This window comes from Anser anser (genome assembly GCF_964211835.1).
Source record: "Anser anser genome assembly, chromosome: 16".
In the NCBI taxonomy this organism is placed as follows: Eukaryota; Metazoa; Chordata; class Aves; order Anseriformes; family Anatidae; genus Anser; species Anser anser.
The window spans coordinates 13,504,289-13,531,632 of record NC_139737.1 but is presented as its reverse complement, the minus strand read 5'-3'; the positions used below and the strand labels follow the sequence as shown (position 1 = coordinate 13,531,632).

The following is a 27,344-nucleotide window of genomic DNA, read 5'->3' as shown; positions in this document are numbered from 1 at the left end:
GGTTCTGGAAGCCAGAATAAATTCCTTCTCTTCATTCAGATTTGTCTGAAAAGTTCAAGGCTAAGGCGGTCATCTAACAAAATTGCATTTCTTGACACTGCCTGCTTCCAGGAGAAATATATACTGAAACATTTCTGGGTCCTGTTTGGCAGACTTCTGGGGGCTCCAGCTAAGCAAGTTTACAGGAGTGGCAGGTTCTCGGAGCAGGGGGTTGAAGGGTGAACTTAATTTGCTCCGCTCTTTTAAAATGCTGGGCTCTTGGGTCTGACCTTGCACTCCACTGAACTTTCCAGCACCTGGCATTCAGGTCTTTCCCTGGTGAGTTACGAGGAGCTAAGGAAACTCAGCAAATAAGCAGATACATGCCAAATCCGATGCCTAAATTAGGAGTTTCTATCTAGATGTTCGTGGTTTCACTTAAACACACCAAGCAGGAGATATCCGTGCTTCCATTTGTACCCCAAATGCAAAACGAAGTGCATTTTAAAAGTAGGACTATTCCCATTAAAACATTTAGTTTTCTAAGTGTCCGCTTCCCCAGCTGATAAAAAGCTGTACTAATACTGGCAGTACTTACCCAAGCAAAAATTCTGGGAGAGCTGCTTAGCCCAAGTCTGTACAACAGGCCCCTGCATGACCACGGAGCGACAGTTTCATTCATAAGAGTGATTTTGTGCTACTACACTGGGCAACACCACAATCAAGTTGACGACTTCCAATACGCAGTTTGTTCACAATTTTGTTGAATATGTGCAAGGCTTTCTCCCTGCATTCAACTACCCTTCCTCCTCTGACACTTTCTTTGCAGATTCATTAGCTGTGCCTACATCCGAGTTGCTTGCACATACACTATTTCAAAGTGCTGCATTTAGCAGCTATGAAAAACTTTAGGTTCAGAATACAATTATGATCAAATGGCTTTAAAAAGTCCTAAATATATGAATTTGGCTACATATGTTAAAGTCCAAATAACTAAACTTCATGTGACACTGGTTTCTAGCTGCCCTCAAAAGGCTTTCACATGTAACTGATTGAATTACACTTTGTCAGTTCCAATCAAACAGCAGGATTTTACTTGCATCTTTGAAAAAACTGAATCAATAATATATAGGTTTGGGGGAGAATCACATCCAAACTTCCCCAAACGTTACAGCTCTAACAGGGCAGCCATCCACACCCCAACCCAGCAAAACGCCATCACCGTCATTCCAACCACGCTGTACCTGCAGCAAGGCTGACTTGCATGGGAATTTAGAATAATCAACATCAATAAGGGTTGTAAAAATAAATACAGAAAGGAAAAAAAACAAGCTTCCTTTTTTGTCCTCTGCATTTCATTTTCCTTTCTAGTCTTGCTACCACATGCTAAAGAAATGCAGAAGCTGACCCTTTCATGCAGGTTTACTACCAACCTGACTCTCTGTAGCGATGCTCCTTTTATCATTATGCAAAAACTCCGTGTCCCTTGCAATAAGGGACCTCCAGGCGAGCCCTGCTCTCTGTAAGATCACAAAGGTGAACAAACAACTGCGTGCCATCAGGGTAAGGGAGCAGCACGTTTCAAAGCAGCGAGCCCTGTAACAGCAGAGGACTACCTGTGCCTGGGGAACGCGAGCCACAGCCGTTGGCTTTTTGTTTTCAACTCCACAAAGCTTTGGGAGTTTTGGGCTTGGATCGCAGGGAATTTGGCGAAAAGGTCTGGAACGGTCCTGAGCGCACCAGCCTGCCCTGTCAGTTCCGATGTAAACCCCAACCCCAACATTTGGCAAAAGCGAGGTGGTAAGGACTTTTAGAGCTGCAACTGCTAGTGGTACAGCACTGGCAACCTCCCTGCAAACTGCAAAGCCAGCCCTGTTGTTCCACATATCCCTTTCACAGCTTCCTGAGATCCCCTGCAAGATGCTGCTCATGCGCCCCGCTCCATTTCACTTTTCCTTATTCAAGTGCGCTCCCGCGTGCCCCCCGCCTGCCGTTTTCCCTTTCTGCAGGCTCCTTCCTGCCTCCGAGTGCCCTTCTCCTATCGCTTTCTCAATCAGAGGAGGCCGGACATCGCTTTGCTGAATGGGAGGAAGGCTCTGTAATTAACTGGATCCTTTGCTGTTTACACAAACACTTAAAATATACAGACAGCTGAAAGGTCAGCCTCAGCAGCACGGCGCAAATTAAACCGAGGCCGAGGTGATGCCTGCAGAAAGCCATTTAACTAATGAGGTGCTGCTCTCTTCGAAAATATTTCAGTTTTTGTTTGAAGACGATTGCTATTTATATTATCCCAAATTTAAAAAAAAAACTAAATGAGCTTTAAATGTATTGAGCCAACTAACATGTAAGCACCACATGAAACGCTAGAGCCCAGCTGATTTCTGAGCAGGACCGAGCTAGCCCAGGAGATGAGAAGTATCTGAACATTTTCAGTGTGTTTCCTTCAGTTGTGAACTGTCTTGCTGGTGCCTCCAAACACTTGAAGAAGTGATTGCACTGACAGGATTATTTTCTGAAACAAATTATGCTTATAAAATGAACTTATGATCTTATATGTCAACTACTAAAAAATGATACATAGCGAACAACAACAACAAAAAAAAAATCAGGAAAAGGGCACCGAGCACGCTTTGTGACCAAATTACCATAAGGCTCATTTCAACATAGCCCAAATATTCATGACAGTTTTTCAAAAATCGTTGTTTCAGAATATTTACAAAAACACAAAATTAATTGAGATTTATTCTGAATAAAATAATAAATTAGAGTTTAATTATCATTAACTGTAATCTGGAAAAACCATCTGTGCTTATTTACACATCAACCACAGTAAGCCACATTCGTGCCATCCATCTTCAGAACACCACCGAGGCATGTACTTAGCTTTAAGCACTTTTTTAAGCATCACTCACAACTACAGGATATAAGCACATGCTAAAAAGTTTTTTCAAGTCAGGTCCTCACCCAGCAACTGCTGCTGCTTCTGACCCAAGGAGCTACACAGTATTATCGTGCCCAGCCTGTGCTCCTGTCTACAAAGGTATTCAGACTTGACCAACCTTAACTGAAGAGAGTATCTTGCTGCAACTGGCTGAGCCAGGCTTAACACAAAAAAAGGGGGGTTAAAACCACAAATAAGAAAGAATAACAAAAAATGCATTCCTCGGAAATTAGTTCAGCATTAATAAAGGAAAGAAACTAAACACATCTTGAGTTCCTCTTGTACTGTGTTTTCTATTAATAGTTAAGCAGTCAAGCTTACCAATGGCAAACTTCATAGGAGAGAAAATAAGTTTATCGAGTTGAATGTCATATAATATTTTAAAAGTTACTTTGAAATACTTCTAACAAGGAAGGCATCAGAAAACCTACACCTCGCTGTATTTGAATTTTGCCTACCTACCCACTTCATATGTTATAATTAGAGATGAGGAGGCAGCGTTAACATCTAAGCTAGGTTTGATGGAGGTTATTAATTTGAGCTCAGGACAAAGCGCTACGTATGGAGAGAACTATGACTTACGCACCTGAAACTGCCAAATGCAAAGTCTTCACTTATGGGATTTCCCTCAAATCAGATGTTCTGATGTCCCATTTCAGATAACATTTCAAAGAAATAGCTTTTGCAAAGCTGGGCTATACATAAAGTGACAGAGAACTTTCTGGTTTTTATTTGCATCTTCAGTGGACTCAACTGCAAGTCTAAGGACCGCAGGCTGTAACTGTAACGCCATCGCCCCGTCGTCTTCTGCCAGGAAACAGAAAAAGAGCCTTTCTGCTGGAGAGCTCTCCAGGTTTCTTTATCTGATGCAGGTGGGAAATGTAAAAGTAACATGCTTGCCTCTGACAGTTGCTCATGGGTTTTGCATCTCTGCTGCTGTGCCATGACGGATTTTAAATTTTGATAACCCATTTTTAGCCCTTTCAGACTAAGGCCATGAAATGCCGCAGCTCAAACAAAACCAGGTCCTGTCGGCCCATGTTCATACAAATAGCCCAAACCAAGATGATTTATTTACAACAGTTAATACAATTGGTAGTAACGACTTTATAGGCAACCTCTAAGTGCAGGCAAGATGAAAAATTTACTAAATTGGAGTATAAAAATTCATAAGAAAATGTAGAGAATCAATATTTCATGGGCCTTGCTTTACCTTGCCTTACACAAATCTACTCCAGAGCTCACATTAAAATTTAAACCAGCTTCCTGCGACAAGTTCAAATGCTGGGGCTGTTTCATATTAGTTTAACTTCGGAGGGTATTTTTGTTTGTTTGTTTCATAAACTGGAAAAAAGCACTTAGGGAGTGGCACAGTTTGAGTGCTTGTGTGCCACTTTTTCTGTTTTCCTCCCTTCTTTTAAGAATAAACTAATTGCTGACATAAATAAGGAGGACATTGCTTAAAAAAAAAAAAAGAGAGAATCCTAGAATACCTTTGCGTTCTCTTTAATACAGCATAGGAAGCACTGCTTAGAAATAATACCTGAAGAACACTCAACAGCCACTAGTCTGGGAACAAAGCTTGAAAAAAAACCCACAACTTTTGGCAATAGCACTCATATGGGACCAAAAAGATGTAGGGATGCCACTGAGAACAAGTAGTGCCTGGCCCACCTCCCACTGCCCCTGACAGCACAACCCAGGGAGTTGACCCAGCAAGGGAAGAGCTGGAGCTACTCGTTCAGAAACCTGGTGCCAACTGCAGACACCTCACACTGCTGGAAAACCCGGGGCTGCTCTTTCATGGTAGAAATTGGGTGCCAAATAACTGGAGGAAGGACATCTCTGACTTCAGCAAGGACATGGTGAGGAGTAAACTTGTTCATGTTCGCTCCATCAGAGGGATCAAGTCCTGGGTTGGCCTCTGCAAAATGAAACACCTTTCATTGCAAAGATGCTCACTCACACGAGGTTCAAAATGCAACAGCATGTTGTGATGGAAGCTGGGAACTTGATGGTTTATTCCTTTTTTTTTTTCTTTCCACAGGCACATGCAAAGCCCATCCTTCACATCATCCTTCCTGACCCTGTTTGCATGATCTTGTTGAAGTTTTATGCACCACTTATCTTGACATAAACCAGTTTGTCCAGAACAAGGAAGATTTCTTTCTCTTTGAAGATAACAGAAAGGAATGATTAAAAATCACCTCCTTGATGTTTGCATATGGTTCACAAATAATAGAAGGAAAGGATAGAGCCCAAATATAGAGATGGAGAAAAAAAAATCACCTGCAAGTATTTTATTTGTGCCTGCATGCTCATATACATTCAGTTGTGGTTCACGACAAATGAAAAAAATCACAGATGTTTTTGGAGGACACCAAGTACACCTGGAAAAGGGTATCTCTACCACTGCACTCTTAAATTCCACGAGACTGTCTTCATCAATTTGAACAAATGTGGTGTGCCAGATTTCCAGTTTAGCTGTGCAATTGCGTGTGAAAATAGCGTTAATTATATAAGTGACTAATAGGAAGAAACGGAAGCATTTGCACAATTTAGGAGCAAAAATGAGTTTAAAAACTTATTCAAATGTATGACCCTTAATGGTCGTATCTGGACTTGTACTTCTTGACAGCATCCTATTGCGCAAAAAGGCTGTATTCAGCTAGCTATTATGTTCCTTAAACATTATCTAATTATTAAAAATAATTATTTTACTGGCACCAACAAGTATGATAGAAAAAATGTTATGTTCACTTTCTTAAGTTAACAGAAGACTTCAGCGTGTTAGCAAAAACTGGTGATCATTTATTACTTATTATACTGTAATTCATTAAGGTTGTAAGAAATATTTAGATACTTAATTGGCATTTAACAAGATAGCTATAGAGAGTAAATGAGACATTAAATCCTCTTCTAAAATGCCCATTAGGTTTGCTTTGGAAATTAATTGATCTAATTCACTTGCTGTAAACCACTCTGGTCTGCACCAGTTTGGAACTTGAAGATATTTAATGGCAGACAAAATCAAGGCTGGTGGATGTCCTCACACGGCGTTAGATCAAAGGCTAATACGGCGGTCACCTATATTTACGGCCCTAATGAACAGGCCAATAGGAAGCATTTATCTTAAATGCAGCTGCTCATCCCCTGGATGTTGGTCAGGGACCTGGAAAGGCTGCAGAGTGCCGGGCTCAGCGGCAGGGCTGCGTCCACCCTCCTGCCCCACAGTTCTGCTGAAGCCTGATCTCAGCCTGCAACCCAACTGAAACTTGTAAACCGAGTACATTTCTACTTTTAGAAGCCCCCACCTGGCCTTCAGATGGCCTCAAATTTTTCTAAATGCAGTTTTTCATAAAGGCTTATTATTTTTGGAGTCCATTTCCTCCTCTTCGTTCTCGTAGATACAACTGGTGTCTCTTAAATGAGAATATAAAGTGGGGGAGAAAATGCGGCAGCCTTTGCAGCTTGCTGCTAACTTCTGCTTCTCACCGGCCTAAAGCACAGTGATAAATTCCCAAGGGAGCCCTAACTCTTCCCCTGAAGCCTCCATTAGCATTTCATACCTGTACATGGAGACACTCGTATCAATCACAACAGTACATGGGAACCACGTCCCTTAATTGTTAATAAAGTGCCTCGAGGTCCATCAGCTTCTAATAGGTTCTTTTTTTTTTTTTTAATTAATTTTCAGTGACTATTTCTAGGAAATTTATTGCTCATTTTTAGAAATAATAAAAAACCCTCAGTGTTTATCCACTATTAAGCATCTATTTTGATCCCTTACAAAATTTTGAACATACTGATTAATTCCAAGGAAACAAGGAAAAGCATCAGGGCCCGTAACGTCCTTATAATCACTACCAGCAATGTAAAACTTGCACACAGTTTGCACCTGTGTGCAAAGGGCTATTCTTACAGGGACCTATGAATATCATCAGATGAAACTCAAAATCTTTGCCGCAGTCTACATCTTTCTGTTCTAAAAACACATTTAAAGGAGAGAAATTAGCTATTTATGGCCAGAATGTAATTTAAAAAAATTTTTTTTGCATGTCTCTAGAAATATTTCCATGCCTTGGGAATAAAAGCTAAATTCTCCAAGGCAGTCAATCACCTTCCAATGGTGCTGTTACTACGTACCTTGTGCCCACACCACACAGCTCTGCTAAGAACACAGCCACTCGGAGATGCAGTGGCCTGCAGCATCTAATCAATATAACCACACCAAAGACACAGTCACAACAGCAAATTTCACAAAAACTCACAAAGCTGATAGGATGGCTCTTTGGTCTCTCACTGCGATGGAGAGGGCAGGAACAGGAGGCCAGGAAGGGCTCAATTTTGCTGGCTTTGCTAGAGGAAGTTTGCCAATACACGTGCCAGTAGACCAACGCTGACAAAACCTTTGAGAGCTGACAAGGCCATAGGTACATATTCCTGTCAAGGACTGTTTACAGTTTATGAAGGTCAGCTCTTCCTCTGGTGTAAATAAACCTCACTCCAGTGACCGCAGCACAGACCCACCAGTATAAGCCAGTGGAGGAACTGGCTCCTTCCATCCCAAGAGCTACATTACTGCCACCAGGGCAGCAGCAACTCGCACAGATTCAAACACAGCCAACTGCTCCCCCTTCGCTTTCAGGGTGATTGCCTTTCGTATTTATGTTTTCTCCTCCAGGGAAACATCAAGGGCCTGCTGCTGAATTTTTCAGGTGGTACATTAGTGTCCAATGGCACCACAGCAGCACCGAGCACCTGCTATGAAGAATTTCTCCAGTCAGGGCGAGGAGCACTGAGGCCCTGGCAAGAAGATGCTCAGGACCTCCCAAGATACTGCTGAGAAGTGGCACCACCTTTATCTTCTGTGCCGCGCTCCACAGAGGTTACTGACATAGCAAATACCTTTTAAAAGACATACCCCCATGAAGAAAAAACAAATACTGAAAGCCAACAGAACTAATTGCATCCTCTTCCCCAGTTTTAAAATGACCATTTGTGATACAAGACTTGCATTTTGCTGAGCCCGGCAGCTTTTTCCCTCTGCCAAGTCATGTGTGTGCCCCTCTTTCCAAATGCCATGCCCTTTGCCTCCCATGGCATTTGAGGGTTAATCTTGTCATCTCCAGATCTTTCTAAGATGCCAGCCAAGCTCATCAGCAGTTTGACTCGGATGTCTTTTGGGGAATCTGGGTTACCCTTTCTGGGAGCACTGTCCATTTGACAGAGAGGAGGCTGTGCTGCTGCAGCCCCATCAGAATCCCCGGCTACATCTGCTCTTGAAATCTCCAAATTAAACATTTAGAGCCGCAATTAAATCCAGAAGAAAAGAAAAAAAAAGCTGCAAACATTTTTACAGAACTTCATAGCTAATTTATAAACTACTTTTTTTTTTTTTTAATTCAAGCTCCCGTTTTGTTTAACTACTTTAATTTGTAGAAGGAACACATCTCTGTGCAAGGCGATGGATCAGAATTTGCCCAGGGACAAGTAATGAAAAATGCAAAAGCCTGAGCTGACATCACCGGAGTAATTTTTGTCATGTATCTAGTTTTAAACAGCTGCTCAGAAAATTAGGAACATTTATTTTTTAAAAGTTTGTCACTGTGTGTGTCTGTCACAAGTGTGCTCTTCCACAAGCATTTATCATTTCTTGCAAAAAGAAATTCAGACTGAAAAGCAGGAGATGGGTATGTACGTATATTTCCTATTCATGCAGATAAACTGGTACAAACATTCCCCTCTCTGCATCCACGTTTCTTTTTTCTTTTTTTTTTTTTGTGCTGGAATACAAGAAATACTTTTCAATACAGGTGGCCAAATAAATCCTCGCTAGACACCTTTGCAAGCAGACAGGCTCTCAGATGCTAAGAATAAACATCCACATCTACAATAGTTTTACAGCAAATGTTCTACCTCTGCTGGAGTCAGTGAAGTTCAGGGCTGAATAAAATCCAGTGTGAGTTTTGCTGAAAATAAGTGGCTTCAGTTCACTGTGGTTCATGGGAAGTCTGTTTTATTTTATGTGAGCTTGCAACCCTTGAATTTCAAGCCTGAAAAAACCTTAGGCAAAAACTAGCAATCAAATCATGTAGAGCCCGCGCACAGTCTGTGGTTTGCAACATAGGTTGACATAAAATTTTAGTGTGGGTTTTCCACCGAAAACTAAACTGAGGTTTGACTTCATACAAAAAAAGAAAAAGAAAAGCACAAGAATTAGCTGTGCTTCGCATGCCTTGGGGTTTCAGAACATAAGCCTCCACGTTTGCTGGCACACATGCACACACACTTTCAAAACAATGTTATTTACAACGCAAACTGTGATTCCAAGAAACATCAGCAGAGTTATCGGGGAATCTGGGATGCACAGTTGTACCACCAACAACTGTAACATCAGGAACAGATTTTCAGCAGGACTAGGATGACAGTGAACACAAACCACTAAAACCAACCTAGGAACATCCCTACGGTGGGTTTGTCTCCCTTCTCCTCCCGGCCTTGACCTACACAGCAGCACTCGCATAGCCTTGGCTCTGCATTGTTTCCCCATGCCAACAGCTCCTGACACCAGGGGAGTTTTGCTGCTGAGCATTTCAGCCAGGACCAACGCACCCGGCTCCTCACATGAGCTGCAGCCCACGGCTGGCACCGGCCGGGAACCCCGCAGAGAAAGGAAAGCTTCACCATCCCTTGGCAGACAGAGCCAGAGAGACGTTGAACTTCTGCCCGTATCCATGCCTGCCTGGACTTCAGAAAGCCGCCCCTGGTGCCCGGCCATTTCACAGCTCGCTGCCTGCTCCCCCCAGAGCCCTGCTGTTTAAATTTCTTTTTCAGGACCCTGCGGATTCAGAGCCTCTCCTGGCAACCCCACAAGCTCAGGCTGACGAGAAAACTTAAGTATTTTCCCAGCAGCTCTTATCAGGAAACAATGTGTCAAACAAGACAAAACTAGCTCTCCGCTCTTGGAAGATTTACTACAATTCCCCGCGCGCTCACAGAAGCCATGTTAACACTAACCAGCTACACAGCCACGGAGTGTAAATACGGGCTTCTCTCCCACGTAAAAAAGCCCTATAAACGCTGCCTGCGGTAAGCCCGCGCGGGTTTCTCCATCCTACCACTCGCCCTCTGATAAACATCTCCGCGGGGGTCTATGCACCGTGCTGTTGCAGACGCGGAGCTGCTGCCCGAGGAACAGGCCCACAGCCGGGGCCTACCCTGGGGAGCACCCGCGGTGCCTCCCGGCAGCCGCCCCACAGCGCTGCCACCGCCCTCCCCAGGGCCCGGGACTCATCCAGAACAGCCGGGGACCAGAGGGGTGCCAGCTCCACCAGTGGCTGCCACATCCGAGGGGAGGACGGGACGAGTTTCCAGGGGTTCTGAAGGGAGGCAAATGGAAAAGTGCTGTAGATGCTCGTCCGGCACCAACTGTTACACTATTTATGACCCTGTGTGAAGCACGGACGTGAGTGATTGTTGTCTCCTTTAAAAATAAATGCCCGCTGCTAAATAAATAAAATAATTGCAATTTTTTTTCTGTTCTATGAGATGTCTCCAGATCTGTTTTTTTTTTCTTTTTTTTAAATCACATTTTTAGCTGTAAAGCACAAGGGAAAATGAAGATTAGGGGTTAAATGAAGGCTGATAAAGAAACAAAGCAGAAACTCCTAATCTTGTGTATATCTTGGTTTCAAATCCTTCTGAGATTTGTTTTTTGTTTGAGCACTGGGGTCTTTCTGAATCCAACATCCCTTGTTTACACCAGCCAGAACAACACTAAATCATGGTCACCCTCATTATGCCATTCAATAGGGCCTAGAACACAGAACCAGGACAGTTTAGGATCCCGAGTCTCCAGGGCAAATTAACTAATGCTATAAATTAAGAAGAACTCCGCTCATGCCAGCAGCTACATCTTCCAAAGCAAGCAGCAAACACAGCCCCTAAATACTTCGTTAAGTGCTTGTCTGTACTCGACTGGGGTTGAAGGAATTATGGGTTGATAACGCTGGAATTTATTAGGGACTGGATGGTTTCTGGGCTTGTTAGGAAGCCAGAAACATGGAAGCAGAGCATGCATCTGGCTGGGGGCATTGGCCGTGGGTGGAGAAGCAGCAACGTGGAACCCACCAAACTGAAACACTCCCATACAGTTCCCCACAGTAAAAAAACATCAAGTTGTCACACGTGGCACCGTCACAGTCCTTAGGGCATGCGAGCAAGGTAAAATGACATCGGTGTCTATGAGAAGATGTCCCAGATTTTTGAGCCTAAGGAAGTGAGGGCAGAATTGGACCCAAGGTGCTGCCTGCAGACTCCTGCTCTCCCCCCAGTAACACTAGCACCTGCCCCCGCAGTGTCAGCCTTCTTCCCAGCACATCTGATGGGTTCTTCCACAGTTCGCAAAACGACACCTGCTGAAACTTAAGCTATTAGTGCAGGTAACGAAGCCATCGCATGGAGAGCATTCACATTCTCCACCTTGTCAGAGCAAATTACTTGCTGTTCAGGATAGGTGTTGCCAAGCATCTGCGTGGATGTCAAATACTTCAGTTAGGAAGTACACCTGTAACTGGACTGGGCTTAATTGAATCTTTGTGCTAGCTAGACATTTCCAAGGCTTCAGTTGTGTCATACAAAAATATCCGAGTGGACCTCTATTAGTGTAAGTTTTCTTTAGGAAAAACTCTTCTGTTGTCATTACTTGGGCTATTCTGCTAAATGTAACAGCCACTGATAATGCAGGACTAGCCTCCTGCAGCTAGTGGAACCCGTAAAGTACCTGGAGAAGGAGTAACAAGACAAGAAGATGGATAGTGAACAACCCTTTTTGCCCTGCTTATATATGCCTCACCTCTGCTTCAGGCAGTGCTGCCCAAAGCACAGTGCAGCACAGCCTGACCCAGCCAGGTCAAGAAGCCAATTCAGTTACTGGAAATGCCGCAGCACTCCACAAGAGCTAATTTTATTGACAAAGAGCTAAATTAGTGCAGGTGTGCTGTGCTGCAGAGGCTTCCAGCACTGTATTAAAGCTAGTGTGGGTATGACTGCCAACAGCCCCTGGTTTAGCTTGCTTGGGTCCTGCTGGAAGCAAAACTGAGTATCAAGACCAAACCAACACCAGCAGCTGCTGGGGTCCCATGCTTTCTCCTAAATTCCCAGTACAGAACTTCATGCTTTTTTCCTCCTCACTGCCCCTCTTCTGCCCTTTCACCCACCCTTTCTAACTGGGCATTTCATCCCACATCCTTCCTTACAGCTCCTTGCATTCTTCCCTGATGCTGGAGCCACTGAGTCTGTATCTACAGACAAACCCGGGACCAGACCGCATCCCACCCCACAAGAGAAGGTCCTGGCAAACTGAAGTTACTTTAGGCACAGACAAGCACGGTCAGAAAAGAGATGGGAGGCAGGGGATGCTACTTCATACAGCAACAAACCGCAGCCCCATGACTGCCTGCAGAGAGCTTCTTACCTTGGAGCAGTCTCTAGATGCCAGTCTTCAGATGTCGTGAGCCACTGCTCTGTCACTGCTAGATGCTTCCCAGAGCACTGACGGCAAAGGTACCCAAGTGTCACAACTTCTCAAAAATGTTTTTAAACAAGATACCTCATAATAAATAGGCAAGGACCTGATATCCTTCCCTGAGATATGGGACAGACAGCATCTAGCTCCTGCTCTGCACCAGGCAGGGAGGAGATGTTAACCCCAGCCCCCACGTAGCAGGTGAATGCACTAAGCAATCTGTTACCAGCTCTATCCTTGCTTGGCCCAACCTGTTTCACACACACAGGTGCAGACCTCACAGACTGGGACTGACAAATGAGCATTCTTCACAGAAATAATCTATTGTTTCATTCCTAAGTGGCATCAATTTTTTGACTTCAACAGAATATAGGATCATAAAAGATCATTACGACCTTCTAGGCAGGTTCCTTGCTGGAGTACTGCTTGGCTGTACTTCCAAAACACAGAGCTGTCGCAGTAGGTGTCTCAGAGGGGCTCTATTCAATTTCCAGGTTAGCCACAGACTTTTTACATGATCATGGGTGAATCCTATTTCATCTCTTTGCCTCATTTCCCTATTCTTTCCACAGGAGATCCTGTGAGGGTAAATTCACTGCTGCCTGCAAAACCTGGATGGGGTGCGATTGGGGTACTTCAAGAAGATCACTCAAATCATGATCAGAGGCTGCTTAAAAAAAAAAAAAAAGAAGTAAGATGATGGTGACGCAAGTAAAGCCTCAACAAGGCAGCACTGTGTGAGCCCTGTGTGCAATAAAACAACATAACTCTCAGAATGTCTACCCATCTCTGCAGATGACAGATTTTCGGATTTAGAAGAGTCATATATCAAAAATAAGATCCCTCCTCTAAAGTCCAACCTTGCAGGGCTGAGAAAATACAGCTCTGCTGGGGATTTTGCAAGGGCCAAGAAGTTAGAAAATTACTTCATTTTGTGATGGCTTTGTTTGGGACACCTAATCTCTGAAAATTGCATAAAACTGCATTAAACACGCTTTGCACACTGTACCGAATATCCATCAAATGATAACAGCTGTCATCATACTGCCCTGGTCTGAATTTGAACCTCAAAACTCTCGGTGAAATAGTGTTTTATCAGAGATATATCTACAGAATACTCCAGACAGAGAAGCTATCAGTGTGTAATCATGGTCTGTAAAACAGCTGATGACTTCAGTATGCTTTTGCTACTCTTTAAATAATCCCCAATTCCTCTCAGGAGCATTAAAATCTGTCCTTTGGAAAATAAAGCAAGATACAGTATTAATAAAAAGTTTGAGTGCTGTGCTCAGTTCAGTTGCATTTCTATTGACTGTCATGCTCTCAAAAAACATTAGAGAAGGTTGGTCCTCCAGAGACCTTGCCGTGATGGCAAAAGAAAGCCTGGGCACTTATGTAAAGGCACCGTACTCCTGTTTTATTTAGCAGAGAGAGGGGTTTTTTTCTTCTTACAGCCCTTTTGTGCTCCCAGATGTTTTAATTACTGAGGAAAGGGAGCGGATGATTCTGGCCATATGTCTCCATTCCGCATAAATAAATATTGTCGCCAGCCCAGCTAAGTTTCGCAGAGCTGTCGATGATCCCGCTGACACTAAAGCTGTCGGGCCCGATAAGCATCTTCAATCCTTCAGTGAGCATGCTAATTCCAGAAACACTGAGACTGATATCCCATGAAAATATTCAATCTAGAAACAATTAGGCTCACATTGCTGCAAAATGGTACCTCTAGGAATTCGGGCGCTCGCTTGATTGGAGCCACGAGTCCAAGCTTTAAGTGGAGCCACCGCCAGGAACGAGTGAGGAGGAGAGAGCAGGTGAAACGGCCTCCTCGGAGCTGCAATCTCTGTGCCACGTGTCGAAGCTGCTGTGGGCCACGTTTTCCATTCTCTTGCCCATCCGCGCAATCCTGGGGGACAGCAATGTAAGAAAGGGATTTAGCTCTGTGTTGCAACTTTTTTGATTAATGCATGCAACATCAACTGTTTTTATTGCAGTGCATTTGGAAATAAACAATGGTCAGGCTTTGTTTGTGTGAGACAGCAGGAAAACACAGTTGCAAACCTTCCCTCAGCAGCTTTCAGCCTAAACAAACAGTCTAATACATCCTTTAGAAAAGGATGTGTAACCACAGTGACTGTGGGGGGCTGCAAACAAGTTGTGAAAGCTGTTAAGCAGAAGGGAGCAATTTAAGAGGGAAGAAATTAGCTAAATTAACTGACAGTGAAGAGGGAGGGAGGCAGGACGGGACAGCCAGTGTCAATGCAAGACTGTGACTTTTCTGCTAAGTTCACCCAGCACCAAAACTCCCCGGCAATCCTGAAGCTGCAACCTGGGAGCCAGGAGCGGAGGGGCCTCGAGAAGCTACTTCAAAAAGCTGAAGCTACAGGACAACAAATTAAGGTATCAGCAACGTAAGACTCCACATACAATCCTAATTTCCACAGTCGAGCAAATAGGTCAAAATCTCAGCTCCCAACGGGCCTCCAGGCCCTTGTAGTTGCCTATTTTATAAACTGCCCAGTTGCAGGCAACGCTTTTTGCTTATTGCCTCCTGGTTTCACTCGGTGTTTGCTGATTCAAAGGGGACTCCTGATTTTCATTGACAATACAGAACCAAAAGGTCTATTTGATGCCACGTGCAAATAAAACCAGAGGACTGAAACATGAATGTAGAAATTAAGAAAAAACGAACAAAGAGAAGGGAAAAAAGATGCAGCTCATCCACTCAACAATCCTGTATTTGTTCTCTAGGTCATGACATTAAAGAAGAACCAGCTTTAAAGAGTACTTACATATGGTACACACTTCAGGAGCTGCACTGTCCAAAAACCAGACTTTATGGACAGAAGATAGGAAACATTCATTTGTTCTTTTATGTGAACCTTTTTCCACCAACTCTTAATTTCATTGCCAAGTCCCTCCGAGATGACACACCAGTAAAACAAGCTGAGATACTAGCACAAACCAGGCCGTGCACAATTTCATGGAGCGAGCCAGGCTATCCAGCATCGCCTCTCGTTAGCAGAATACAGGAGGTTGTTCTCATAGCCAATTACATGTCAATGTAAATATCTGAGGATAAACCCAGACACAAGAGGTCCTTGTTGAAGATGTAAAGTCTGAAAGCGCTTAAAATATTTAAATCCTTGGTGAAGTTTGCTTGCAAAAGCAACATTCTCACAGCTCCCACAAACTGAACCACAGCTGAGAGACACAGACAAAATCTAAGCGCTGCCCTTACACAGGAGAGGAAGCGTTCTCAACAGCTTAAAGCCTATTCCCACTTATGATTAAAACCATAAAGTAACTAAGAAATTCACAGTTAGGGGCAGCAGTTAATCAAATCTGTTTGAAAAGCGATGGTCTTATGAACACCATAAAGTAACTAAGAAATTCACAGTTAGGGGCAGCAGTTAATCAAATCTGTTTGAAAAGCGATGGTCTTATGAACAATTGGATAAAATGTGAAATCCGTACACAACTGAACTTTTACCTTCTTGCAGTGTCACTACCAGTGTGTGCACATAAAAACAAAATGAGAAAGGAAAAATGGTTTTATGCATAATGCCCAACGGTGACTGCCAAATGTCTGAGAGTGAACTTAGGAGCAGCATCAGAAATAAATGAATAAAATCCCACCTTTGGCATTAAGTCGTAAAAAGAAAACATTAAAATCACTTGTGATCTTGTCTCCAGACTGTGCAGCACTACTCTAAAAATATGAAAGTGTTCAGACAACCGCTAAATGAATCAAACAGAATATTTTGCTTAAGTTTAAAAGAACAACATTTAAATTTTATTTTTCAGTTGATGATATTGCGAATGGGAGCAAAATGAGCAGCACTGAAACACTGCAAAGGAAGCTGCTCCTGAGACATTTCTAACACAACCAGAATAGAAAACTCCAGCTGAGATTTCCAGTTCACTTTTGCCAAAAGAATACACTGAGATAAGCATTTAATTTTTATTTTTTTTAAAGGCTTATCCAAAAAATAGCATATGGAGAGAGAATTATTTTCTGCTGAGCTAAAGCACAGGATGAAAAGTCTGGAGATCTGAATTTTTAATCTTAGTGACAGTAACATTGTATCAAAAGTAAATCTACTGACATTAATAGCTACAGAAGATTTAAGATTAGCTTAAGCAAGGTCAGAATCAGCATGTAGATTCTGGGCCCAGCATTACTACAGACTCCCATTGTGATCTTGGGCAAAATCCATGTAGTGATGGAGCGATTCCATGGAGTGATTTTAGGAGCCTTGAATTTTAGATGACTACATTAAGCAATCTCAAAGCAAACAACCACAAAAATGTACTTTAAGTGCTCTGAAAATCCCGAGCTTAGCTTTTCTATGATTTAGCTCTCCCACCTTTTAAAAAATTATCGTTACGAAGATGGCCATTTTCATAACAGTGGCATTCTTTAATTCTTTACTAAAAGCAAATTACTTCAGGATTCTCGGGAGGCACTGGAGAAGCTTAAAATTATATTTAATTTATCAGTACTTCTTCAGATGTATCAATTATCATTAATGTGGGCCAGAAAGATAGAAAAGAAACACTTCTCCCCAAGAAAAAGCAAGCACAACGTAAGAAAAATAAGTCATGTTCTTTTCCCATCTTGTTGAGCGTTTAGCAAGTCATGGTAAACTCCCCGCACCTCAACTATGACGCTTAGAATGCATTTTTACTCATTCGTAAAGCAAATATATAAGCATATATATGTATATGGTACATTTCTTGCTCTAAATTGCTGATACAGATTTGTCACACTCAGATTATGTGAGTGTGAGATTATATTATTTTATACCTGCACAAGACACATAAATTTACATTTTAAAGCAGGTCATTACTACGACTAATTTCTAAAACTCTTCTTTTTTTTCTTTTTTTCTTTTTTTTTCCAAATTGTGATTAAAAAAGAGAAAGTCCAAACTTCAGTTTGTCATTAGCAAAAAACCTGATAGCACTCGACGTCTCTTGAAGTTGTGAACGCTGAATTCCCAGCCTCAAAAAACAATGTCCTTGCAATTCAGATGTCACAACTCACAAGAGAGTATTCCTAGAAGGCTCCCAGCAAGACTGAGTCAAAACAAATTGAGAACAGCAGTTAGGAGCCAGTGAAAGAAACCCCTGGTTGTGAGAACAAGCACACTACAGGTGAAGCATATCAGTGCTTCCAAAAACCCAGGCTTAGTGGACCCATGCTGAGTCCATGGGACCAAGAAAGGTAAGGGACAGACATAGTTTTCCCATCTGAAGCTCAGCTCCGAAAGGCTGGAATTTCTCTATCTTTGCACAAAAGTGCAATGAGCCATGGGACTGATATAAATACATTTCAAATACCTTCAGTCATTAACACGTGTGTGTGTGTCCTGGAGCGTGTGAGGATGTTGTCATCATGAGGAACAGTACTCACCCCGTCCTACTATAATGCTTCCATAATGCCTCCTGATGCTCTACCTGCAATGTGTACTTCACCTTCACATACTGCCTAGGCTCAGAACTTGTGTATCTTCCAATCTAGAAGGATATAAAACCATCTAAAAGCTGCCATCAAAAATTATGTCAGTAACTTCCATCCTATGGGATGCAGGAGTGAATGATTGCTCCCACAGAGGGGTTTCTAATCCAACAACAATGGCAGTCAAAGATCATAACCGAAGAAGCAGCTACTGTCTTATCACCAGACCACTATCTCTGGGCCCAGCTTAACATCTCGAGAGATGTTGCATGCAACCTAACCCCAGAATACTTTAAAAAGTATCAGAGGGGTGACACCGGGGTGGGGAGTGAAGATTTTTCATATGAATTATGGAAACAGTACAAGCAAAATCCGTTAATAGTAAGATAAGAAAGATACAATGGACTCTGAGGGCAATATTCTTTCTTTCTCAGCAGTGTATTTTTTATTTTTTTTTTGAAACTGCTTTCCTTCAGCAAGATTTTATACCATAAATTGAACTGCATCTCACGGGAGTATCAAGCATAAAACAAACAAAGTAACTGTGCTTTTGATGAGCAAACAACTTCAAAGAGCACTAGCATGTTTATCTTGAACACAGGGTTCCCACCAGAGCACAGATGAACGAAGTTCAGTTTCCAACAGGACATCTCTCTGCCAGAGCTCAGCCACAAGCATTTAAGAGGGGTGGGGGGAAGCTTTATCATCAACCCAATTTTAGAGTCATCATTTTTTCTGTGTTGCAAGTATGTTTCAGGATGCCACTGGGAGCAGAGTGGATATGGCTCTCTCTTAAACAAACAATAGCTGCCTTCAGGAGGAAGTCTCACAGGAAACAGCCCCAAGAGCTTGCAGTGCCTGTGCCCTAACACCTGCCAGTCCTCGTGGGCCCCCACTTTGCCTAGAGCTACGCAAAGTGCCTCAAGTGTAGGTCTACACCCAAAATGAAACTTCAGGCATGAGCTTCAAAACCAAAGCTCACTAGTATGTTTGACTAAATGACGTTCTGTATTTCCATAAGCTTAAAATATCTTTATTTCAACAACAGTAACTGAAATCTCAACAGAACGCAGCAAAATATTACTCGAATGTCTCCAGAAAAAGGAAATGTGAATTGTGAATTAAGAAAATGCTGTCCATCTAAGCAAAATACTGTCCTAGCCCTGTTCTACAACCTATCTTTTCTGAGGTACCAAAAAGTTTCTGGAAGATCATACAGAAGAAAGTCAAGAAATTATCTTCATATCTCTGAGTCTGCAGTCGAATCACCCTACTCATATTGTCAGCTATTTCTTTGCACAAAGAGGTAGAAGTAAGAGTAGAGACGGTTCTCATCCTGTGATTCTAGAACAAGGACATAGATGTGCAATGTTACTCTACTAGTGCAATGCAGGGAAAGGTAGTAAGAGCTTAGCGTATGACATCAAGGACAGGATCTGCTCACAGGGCCACGAAACAACTCTCTAAAGAGGTAGACAGTTATCTTACAAGTCTTGTAGGAAAGAATTCATGAGGAAGCTGAGGTTTTGTAAGAAGCTAATGGCAAGGAGCTGTTTTAATTATTCTCCAACTCGCTGACTCCACCTTCATCAGAATATATTAAATAAAATGTATGGATGCTCGAGACTGGAATGCTGCAGTTCATAACTACAATTAACCACTATTAATTAATAGCTGAAAGATAAATGAGCCATGGGATCCATTTATTCCTGGGTTGGGAGTATTTAAATTCACAGTAGGATGCCAGCCCATTTTTCACAGCAGTGAATTAAAGGAAGTGTGAATCAAAGCTCAGTGCTGTAAGTTACTGGAGACATTTTCAGATCTGTTTGTTTCTTCTCATTTAAATGGTGAAAGAAGAGAAAATGACAGATGCACCGAAATTTCACTGGCAGAACAAAGAGAAAATGGTTGTATTTCCCATTCAGAGAGATGAGGTCTGGATCTCACACCTTCCCCTCTTCTTACCCAGTTCCATCTCTTTAGTGTGGACAAGGAAGATGATTTCCTGAAACTGTGCGATGCAGGTGTTACTCTGCTCTCACTCTACCTGGAGCCTGGAGTGCCAAAGTACTCCTGGCTGATAAGACAGTTTGCTCAGCATGCAAGCAACATGTTCAAGAAAACACTCATGACCTTGCTTACTTCTCCTCTGTATCAAGGACGTATCCTGCCTGAGATGGATTCTTAAAATTCAGCCAAGACTGGTTTCGCCCTCTATTGTCTACTTGTGCTTGGAAAATCCCATCCAAGTCTTGCAGTAAAACAACACGGGTACTTTCCATTACTTCTCCAGGAGAGTTAAAATGTGAATTTTCTCAGAGTATGTTCCAAGATGATGACGTTCTTTCCAGAACTGCAAGGAAGACTGTCATTTATGCCTCAGTGGAGCAATGATTAACATCACTATTAGCAACTGATTTAAGAACAGCCTCAGGCTTGTACAGGCTAAGAAAGCAGAGCCTACCTGCCCAGGTTGGAAAAGCCAAGTGAGGCTGTCACGTTCCCTGGCTGCTTATGATGGAAAGGGACTGTCCAATGAATTACCTTGTAGCAATCTCAAAGAGCTGGTTTCTATTCTCCACCTGAGAAAAGTGTTACAAGGAATAAATGACAACCTCTGTTAATGTGATAGTGTGAGTTCTGAAGTAGAGAAATGACTGAACCTTGGAAGATCTGAAATTCAGGTTCTTTTCTATATTTTCTGTTAAAAGGCTACCTTTCCAAACTAGAGTTCATTAAGCACTGGAATTCATGTGCTATGAAAACTCCAGTATTTTTCATTAGATTTCCCTTTCTAATTCAGACAAAAATATAATACTTGTCGAGGGGAAAGGGTACAGCAGAAAGTTCCAAATTATTTTTTTACTGGAGAGCATAGAAATATTTTGCTTTGTTACTAACATTATTTTAATATTCTTATATGATGTGCATTTTCTTCCAACCTTGTAACCCCTCACAAAAGATGGAGTTCAGTGCTGCATGGCCCCCATTCTCCTATAAGGGACTTTTACACATCCTTCTTAAAAATCTTTGATTTTGAAAAAAAATTATTTTCTACCAAAAGGCCTTCAGCAGGAAGCTCCTAAACAGTTTTCTTTCTAAAGCACCAGTCTGGAAAAGAATCTCCAAATTCTCAGAAAAGCAGGTTCTCCTGCAAGGTTTTTATATCCCGTACTTCCTTTAAGATCAGAAACACCAGAATCCTTTGTAGTATTTTGACTCTTCCAGTTCTCCAAGAACAACATTCAGAGAAGTATGAAACTGAAAAATATTTATGGATAAATATGGCTAACTTCTTCTTATTTGAAAAACTTCTCAGCACCAGATTTAAATGAAGATTTGAGATGGTTCTTCTTGCAAGAAAGCCCTTGTCTTGTCCCTACTCCTTGACATTATAACATCTTCTCAACGTCTAAGAATTTTGTGGTGGTAAAACACGTCAACGATAAAACCTTTAAGAAACCAGGACATAGTTTTTACTCTTACAAAGCTGTCATTGATTCCAAATAATCTTAATGTGAGTTACTACACAGTGATAAAGGACTTAAGTATTCCCCACTGATCCCCCAATAATACGCAGATGTTATCAATTCATGCAGGAAATACCCAATCTGCTCATTTGTTATTTGTATGCAATGAAAATTGAGGAATATGCATTTAATTACTGGTGTGAATCCTCAAAAGAGTATGGTTTCATTAACACTAGACCCATCACACAATGCATTCTTCCCACAGAAAAAAAAAAAAAAAAAAAAATACACCCTGCCCTAGTATCACAAAACCAAAACAGGAATTATTTTGTCAGAAGTTATTTTTCTATAAAGATAAAAATGTGGAAATAAAAAAGAAATCAGATTTCACTATTAATTAGAGTAGCATGTTCACAAGAAAACAAAAAGCATGTGGTTAAAATAATTGGGCCATAAAGCCTTTTGGCTGTGAGAAATGACTTTCTGTTTTCAGCCGTGGCCCTCCAGCAGGCAGCGTGAAACCAGGACTTCTCTCAGGCTGAAGAACCAAGTCCAAAAAGAAGAGCTCCGGTTTTGCATATTATGCTTTCGTTCTTTGCTGAATACTTACAATGCATACAAATACGTTGTTTTAATGCTGGATTTTCTGTAGATGGCTATGGGCTGGACATGCCAGAAAGGGGTCTTGCTACTCCAGCTCTCTGCCATAGGGCTGCGTGAGGAACACGAGCGGCATCCCTGCCAGAGCGTGGGAGGAAGGAGCAGACCCTAAGGGAGTTAGGGTGAGGCTGGACCCTGCAGATGGCTGCAGGGGGCCAGGATATCACTGCTGATGTGCTCCTTGGGGTATGGGCCAGGCCGTTCCTCCCTGGCTGCAGTGACCCCTCTGGGCTCGGGCCTGCAGGGCAGAGGCTGGCCCTCAACAGCCCCGTTCGCACCCAGTTTAAGGAGCCCAGTTTAAGGAGTCTGTCACCACCACATAGCCTATGTGCCAGGAAGGGTTCAGCTAAAGAGACTGGGAAACACTGCCCTATTGAAGGCAAAATGCCCCCACATTAGTAGAGAAGATAAACAGAGCGCCTGATAGCACTTTTTTGTACCTACAGATCGTGGCTATCTTAGGCCACATTCTGCCATGTTGGTTGGAGACAGAGACCAGAGCTGCTTCCTGATTCTGTCTTTTTTCCAGTGAAATAAGAATACACCAATTTGTAGTCTCTAACCCCACAAGAAACTGTGAGCATCGCTTCATGTTTGTAGAACCTTATAGTTGGAGCTTGCCTCTCCTCTGACCCCGAGCCAATGAAACCCCACTTCTGAGCTGAAACACAGAGAAGAAATACAAACTAATAGCATTAGAGACCATTAACCCAGAACACAATTCTCTTCACGAAACACACAGGACAAGACAATGTTAAAAGGACACAACTGAACACACTGGTGTTCATTTTTAACCTCATTGCCTTACCTCCAGTAGCACAACCAAATGTAATTACAGCCAGCAGCAAAAGGAAAAGCAAGATCAGAGACTCAATCCTGATTAAAATAAATAAATACTGAAAATATAGAAAGCATATGGGCACTGAAGAGCAGCATATGGATCACGTCCTGAAGTACAAGGCCTACCATATGCTTACAGAGCCTGGTTCAAAGGAAAACCTCGCTCCCTCCTCCCGATGTCTTTGGCTAGGTCACGAATCAGCTGCCTCCCAACATCTTGTGCCATTGGGCAAGTTTGCTTTTGAATAATAAAGCAAGTTTCAGCTCAGCATGGGGAGAATCCCAGGTAGAAAATGGACAGATGGCTGGTCCTAGTTAAGCAGGCAGAGACGGAGACGAAGCATTCCCCTTTGCCTTCTCTCAGACCAACCCGTTCATTGTGTCCTACACCAGCTGTATGTATCTAACCCTCCTTACCTTCTGTTTCCTTAAGAAAATAGTTCTTAATTTTTTTGACCTCCTGTGTTGACCTGCCAGCCCTGCAGGGAATCCTAATGAGCTGTTAACATTGCTTGGGATATGGCATCCGACCAGTTTGTGGAGTTCTTCAGCCTCTTCCGACCAAAGCTCCCATTTTTTCATGCTTCACTGGCCCCAACCAACCCCATCTGCCTGTAGATGTCTAGCATATGTTACGTGCCTGGCACTGCCCTGCAGGAAACGATGCCTTGCAGCTCTTCCAGTGTCTGGCATATGATAAGGACAATTTAGATAGCAATCAAGGAACAGGATTGCTCAAGTGTGGGGCTAGAAGAGGAAGAAGGAGACAGTGATGACTGGGCCCAGAAGAAAGGATTTCCTGCCATACTGCAACTGCGGTGATGAAGGGAAGAGAGAGACCATCCTAGGCGAATGCAAAGCTCATTCTGAGAACTTAAAAAGAGTCAGGAAACACTAAGGTCTGCACCACCGTATGAATTCCACAGACATCATACATGAAATGTATTTGTAATTATCAGTTGTGTCAGTATGATCAAGGGGAGCAAAGACAAAAGCTCCCTGCTCAGAGAGGCTGACTGTCTTCAACAGATTGGGCCAGGGAACCACGCAGGGACTTGGCTTTTTCTGCACACAGGAGCAGTGTGTGCTCCAGGCTAGTAGTTGCTGCTGACAGCAGCACTGATGCTAGCCAGCTGCGGGGCTATCGCAGCTCCTCACCCGCAGCCAGCAGCCCCCAGGGAGACGGGGGCGAGGACTGAGGCATAAGCTGACCATATGTCCAAGCAGCTCGGGGGAAGGAAGGATTCCTGTCCCGGTGGCTGCGCAGAGAACACAGGCTGCCCAGGGAAGGTCTCTCTTCCTCTGGCTGTGGCACAGGGCAATATTAACTCCCATTTCACCTACTTAGCCAGCACACACTGCAGCAGAGCCCGGGTGTCGTTGGGTCAGTCTTCCCCTACTAGGAACGGCTTTTCACTTCAGCTTACCCCAGGATTGTCAAATCTCAGCATTCAAAAAATCAGGACTCGGGACTTGAAGGATGAAGCTAATCTGAAAAACATTCCATTTTAAACTGACAGTTGTCTTTTTGAGTTCTAAATCATTGTTTTTGATCAAGTTTCTAAATTTCTTCCTCCATCTGGGAGGACCAGATATTCACCTAGGTCTAGCATGCCAAGAACTCTGGCTTTAGCAAAAATACTGACAAAACCCAGGTAAGACTGACACGTTTAGCCACATCACCAGCTGGTTATTAGGATAACGTTAATGTTGATGTGGGAAAACTTGCTTTTCCTGCAATATCCTGTGGATTCAAATGTCTTTAAGTGTGCATTAACTTGGGGGGAGGGGTATTATTATTTCATATCCTTGTTTATTTTGGAGTTGTTCTTGTAAGAAAAAAAAAGACAGAGATGGGCAAATAAGGACAGCAATGGAAAAGCTAGAAGCCTCAAGCTTAATCACTTCTATTGAAAAAAAAAAAAAAACAACTCTCAAAGCATGGAACAGCCATAGCTGAAACCAGGAAGAAATTCCATATTGGAGACTTTGGACCTTGGAGACATGTTTGGAGAGAACTAGCCTGCAAAACACAGCTCTGCACTCAAGCATCTTTCTACCTCTGAGCTCAGCACTTCATTCTTTCTGGAGCAGAGTGTTTCCTTACCCTTGCTAAACATTTTGCTGTACAAGGTGCTACTCAAGCATGCAGAACAATGCCCGTTCCTCTTTACAGAGGGATTTGCCTTCCTCACATTCTCAGGCACAGCTAACCAGATTGCCTTCACATACCCACCGAAGTTTGCAAAAGGAAAATCTCCAAGAGAGCCAACAAAAACAAAGCATGGTGGGGGAAGGTATCTTACAGCTTCAGTGCTATGGAAATTAATCCCTTAGGAAAGGTAAAGCGGGAGCAGAGTTAAAAATTTTGACACAGAAAGTTCACTACTTTATCACATTCCTCCTTTGGGATTACATTTTCCACACATTTGAGGCTGTTTCACAAAGTGTATTGTTCTCCTTTTTAGGAAACTAGCATAGTATAAAATAGTACAAATCTGACCAATTGCTACTAATCAGAAATAGCAGCTTGGAGAATTCTGCTTTAACACACTGGTATATGGAATATAACAACCTGATCTCCACTTCCTGCCCAGATCAAAACTCTAGACCAATCCTCATTTCCAATCACATACGATTAATTGGAAACAAAGTCAGAAGCTCAGACAATTATGCAGAATATGCAAATTTTAAAGGGCTTATCCTAATTCCATTCTTAATAACTAACAAAATTATACCAAAAGCATACCTAATGTTGCCACATCTAACCAGTGCATTCAAAACAGATTAACACGCAAGTGTCTCAGTGCTGTGCTCACCTTCTGTCAGTAAATCAGAAAAACGCCATTTATTAAACCAAGTGCTTCAGTTTAATTTTGCATCAAATGTTAGATTTATTCTCAAAAAGTAAATGTTGTGAAAAAAAGACTAAGTGTATAAAACCTTAATTGTAACCAACTAGTTCACATTTTCTTGCCTACTTTTGACTACTATAAATTTCACAGATTATCTCACCTGTCAAGGATAAAACACATCATTTACTTAAAGTTATTGAGTAACTTAGTCTGAATGTAAAATATGCGATAGGATGATGTAGCGTTATCTGCTTCTTGTCCCCTTTGTCAAATGTAAAGAGAAGAGGTATATAGTACTAGGGAGAGCATTTAACTGTGCATTTGGAGTTCTGGCTATTACTTCCAGTTTTGTTGAAAACTTGCCCTTTAACCTTGTAGGAACAAAACATTAAACTTGTCATCAAATCCAAATCCTAACTAAGCTACCAAACAGGATATTGCAGCAGCCGATTACATTGACTTTCAGACTGTCAGAAGGAAGAGGGTGCAGAAATGCATTAGTGTTCGTGAATTACGGATTATATTTTCACAGATTGACTTCCCGTGTTTAGATCCCCCTGCACTCTGGAGGTGTGAACATCTGCATATACCTAATACAGCAAAGAACAGACGTTCACATTTCAGTTTGAATCCCAAGGGGTAAAGCTACATAAAAATATGTGCTTGTCAAGTAAAGGCATAAGGCATAAGAAAAATAAGCATGTAATTTAGAAGCAGCAGCAACAGAGGTTGGAACATGTCCACATGAAAACTTAGTTCAAGTGGAGGATCACTTCATAACTATACCTATTTATGAAATAAAGTTGTTTTGTCAGTGAATCCACATTTCCCTGTTGCCTAGATAACCAGATAAAACATAGTTACAGCAGTCCTACGGACTGTGCTCTGATATGAACTTCAAAAATCTGAGGTTTGCACCAAGAACCAGATTCAATCAAGTAACAGCAAAAACACTGCACGAACAGGAGAACCCAAGCTTTTCTCAAACAAAGAAAAGATAGCATTGATAGAGGAAGAAATATCCATTGTTAACGATTTTCTCTTGGAAAGCTGAAGATTTGTAAAAGATGCCAACTCCCTGAAGTTAATTTGTGGTTCAAGAGGGAGCGCGCGTTCCCGCGTGTGGGGAGCACAGAGCGTCCCGCGTAATTCTGGTTAGGAGTGGCTGGGCAGGAGCCAGGCCTGGATTATCTCAAACTGATAGAGAGAGCACACGTGTTTAGAAAGAAGAACAAGTGCCAAATATGCAGTTCCTCGCTTCCATAAAACATAAGGTGTTTTATTTCTGCATCAGATGTTTCAAACACAATTGCCTTCTATTAAGTTTCAATGTAAACCACTTTGCTTTCCTAATGTAGCATGAACTTTAACTGTGGCCATTTCAGAGACATTACGTGGATACCGTATCACCAAACAAAAAGATACACATTTGCTGTCTCTCTGAAAAATATTTTTTCCCTTTGTGCCTCACCCTGTCTGAAACCTGGAGGTTTTTCAGCTTTTTAGCTCTTCTATATCTGTACATATGTTAGAGCAATTTTCCTAAATATTTATTATAAATATTATGTTCTTATTAGTAGATAGACAAAAAAAAAAAAAA

The 27,344-nt window shown here is 42.3% G+C and overlaps 1 protein-coding gene across 1 annotated transcript in view; it reads right to left on the bottom strand.

Annotated features, from left to right (window-relative positions):
- LOC310882590 (uncharacterized protein) overlaps positions 1-27,344 on the bottom strand; it is a 343,849-nt gene that overhangs the window by 221,322 nt on the left and 95,183 nt on the right. The window contains exons 8-9 of the mRNA XM_083801528.1: positions 14,176-14,358; positions 12,402-12,478 (exon numbers count right to left, since the gene is read on the bottom strand). The gene's annotated coding sequence lies outside the window, so the exon portion shown is untranslated. The remainder of the gene's footprint in view (positions 1-12,401; positions 12,479-14,175; positions 14,359-27,344) is intronic.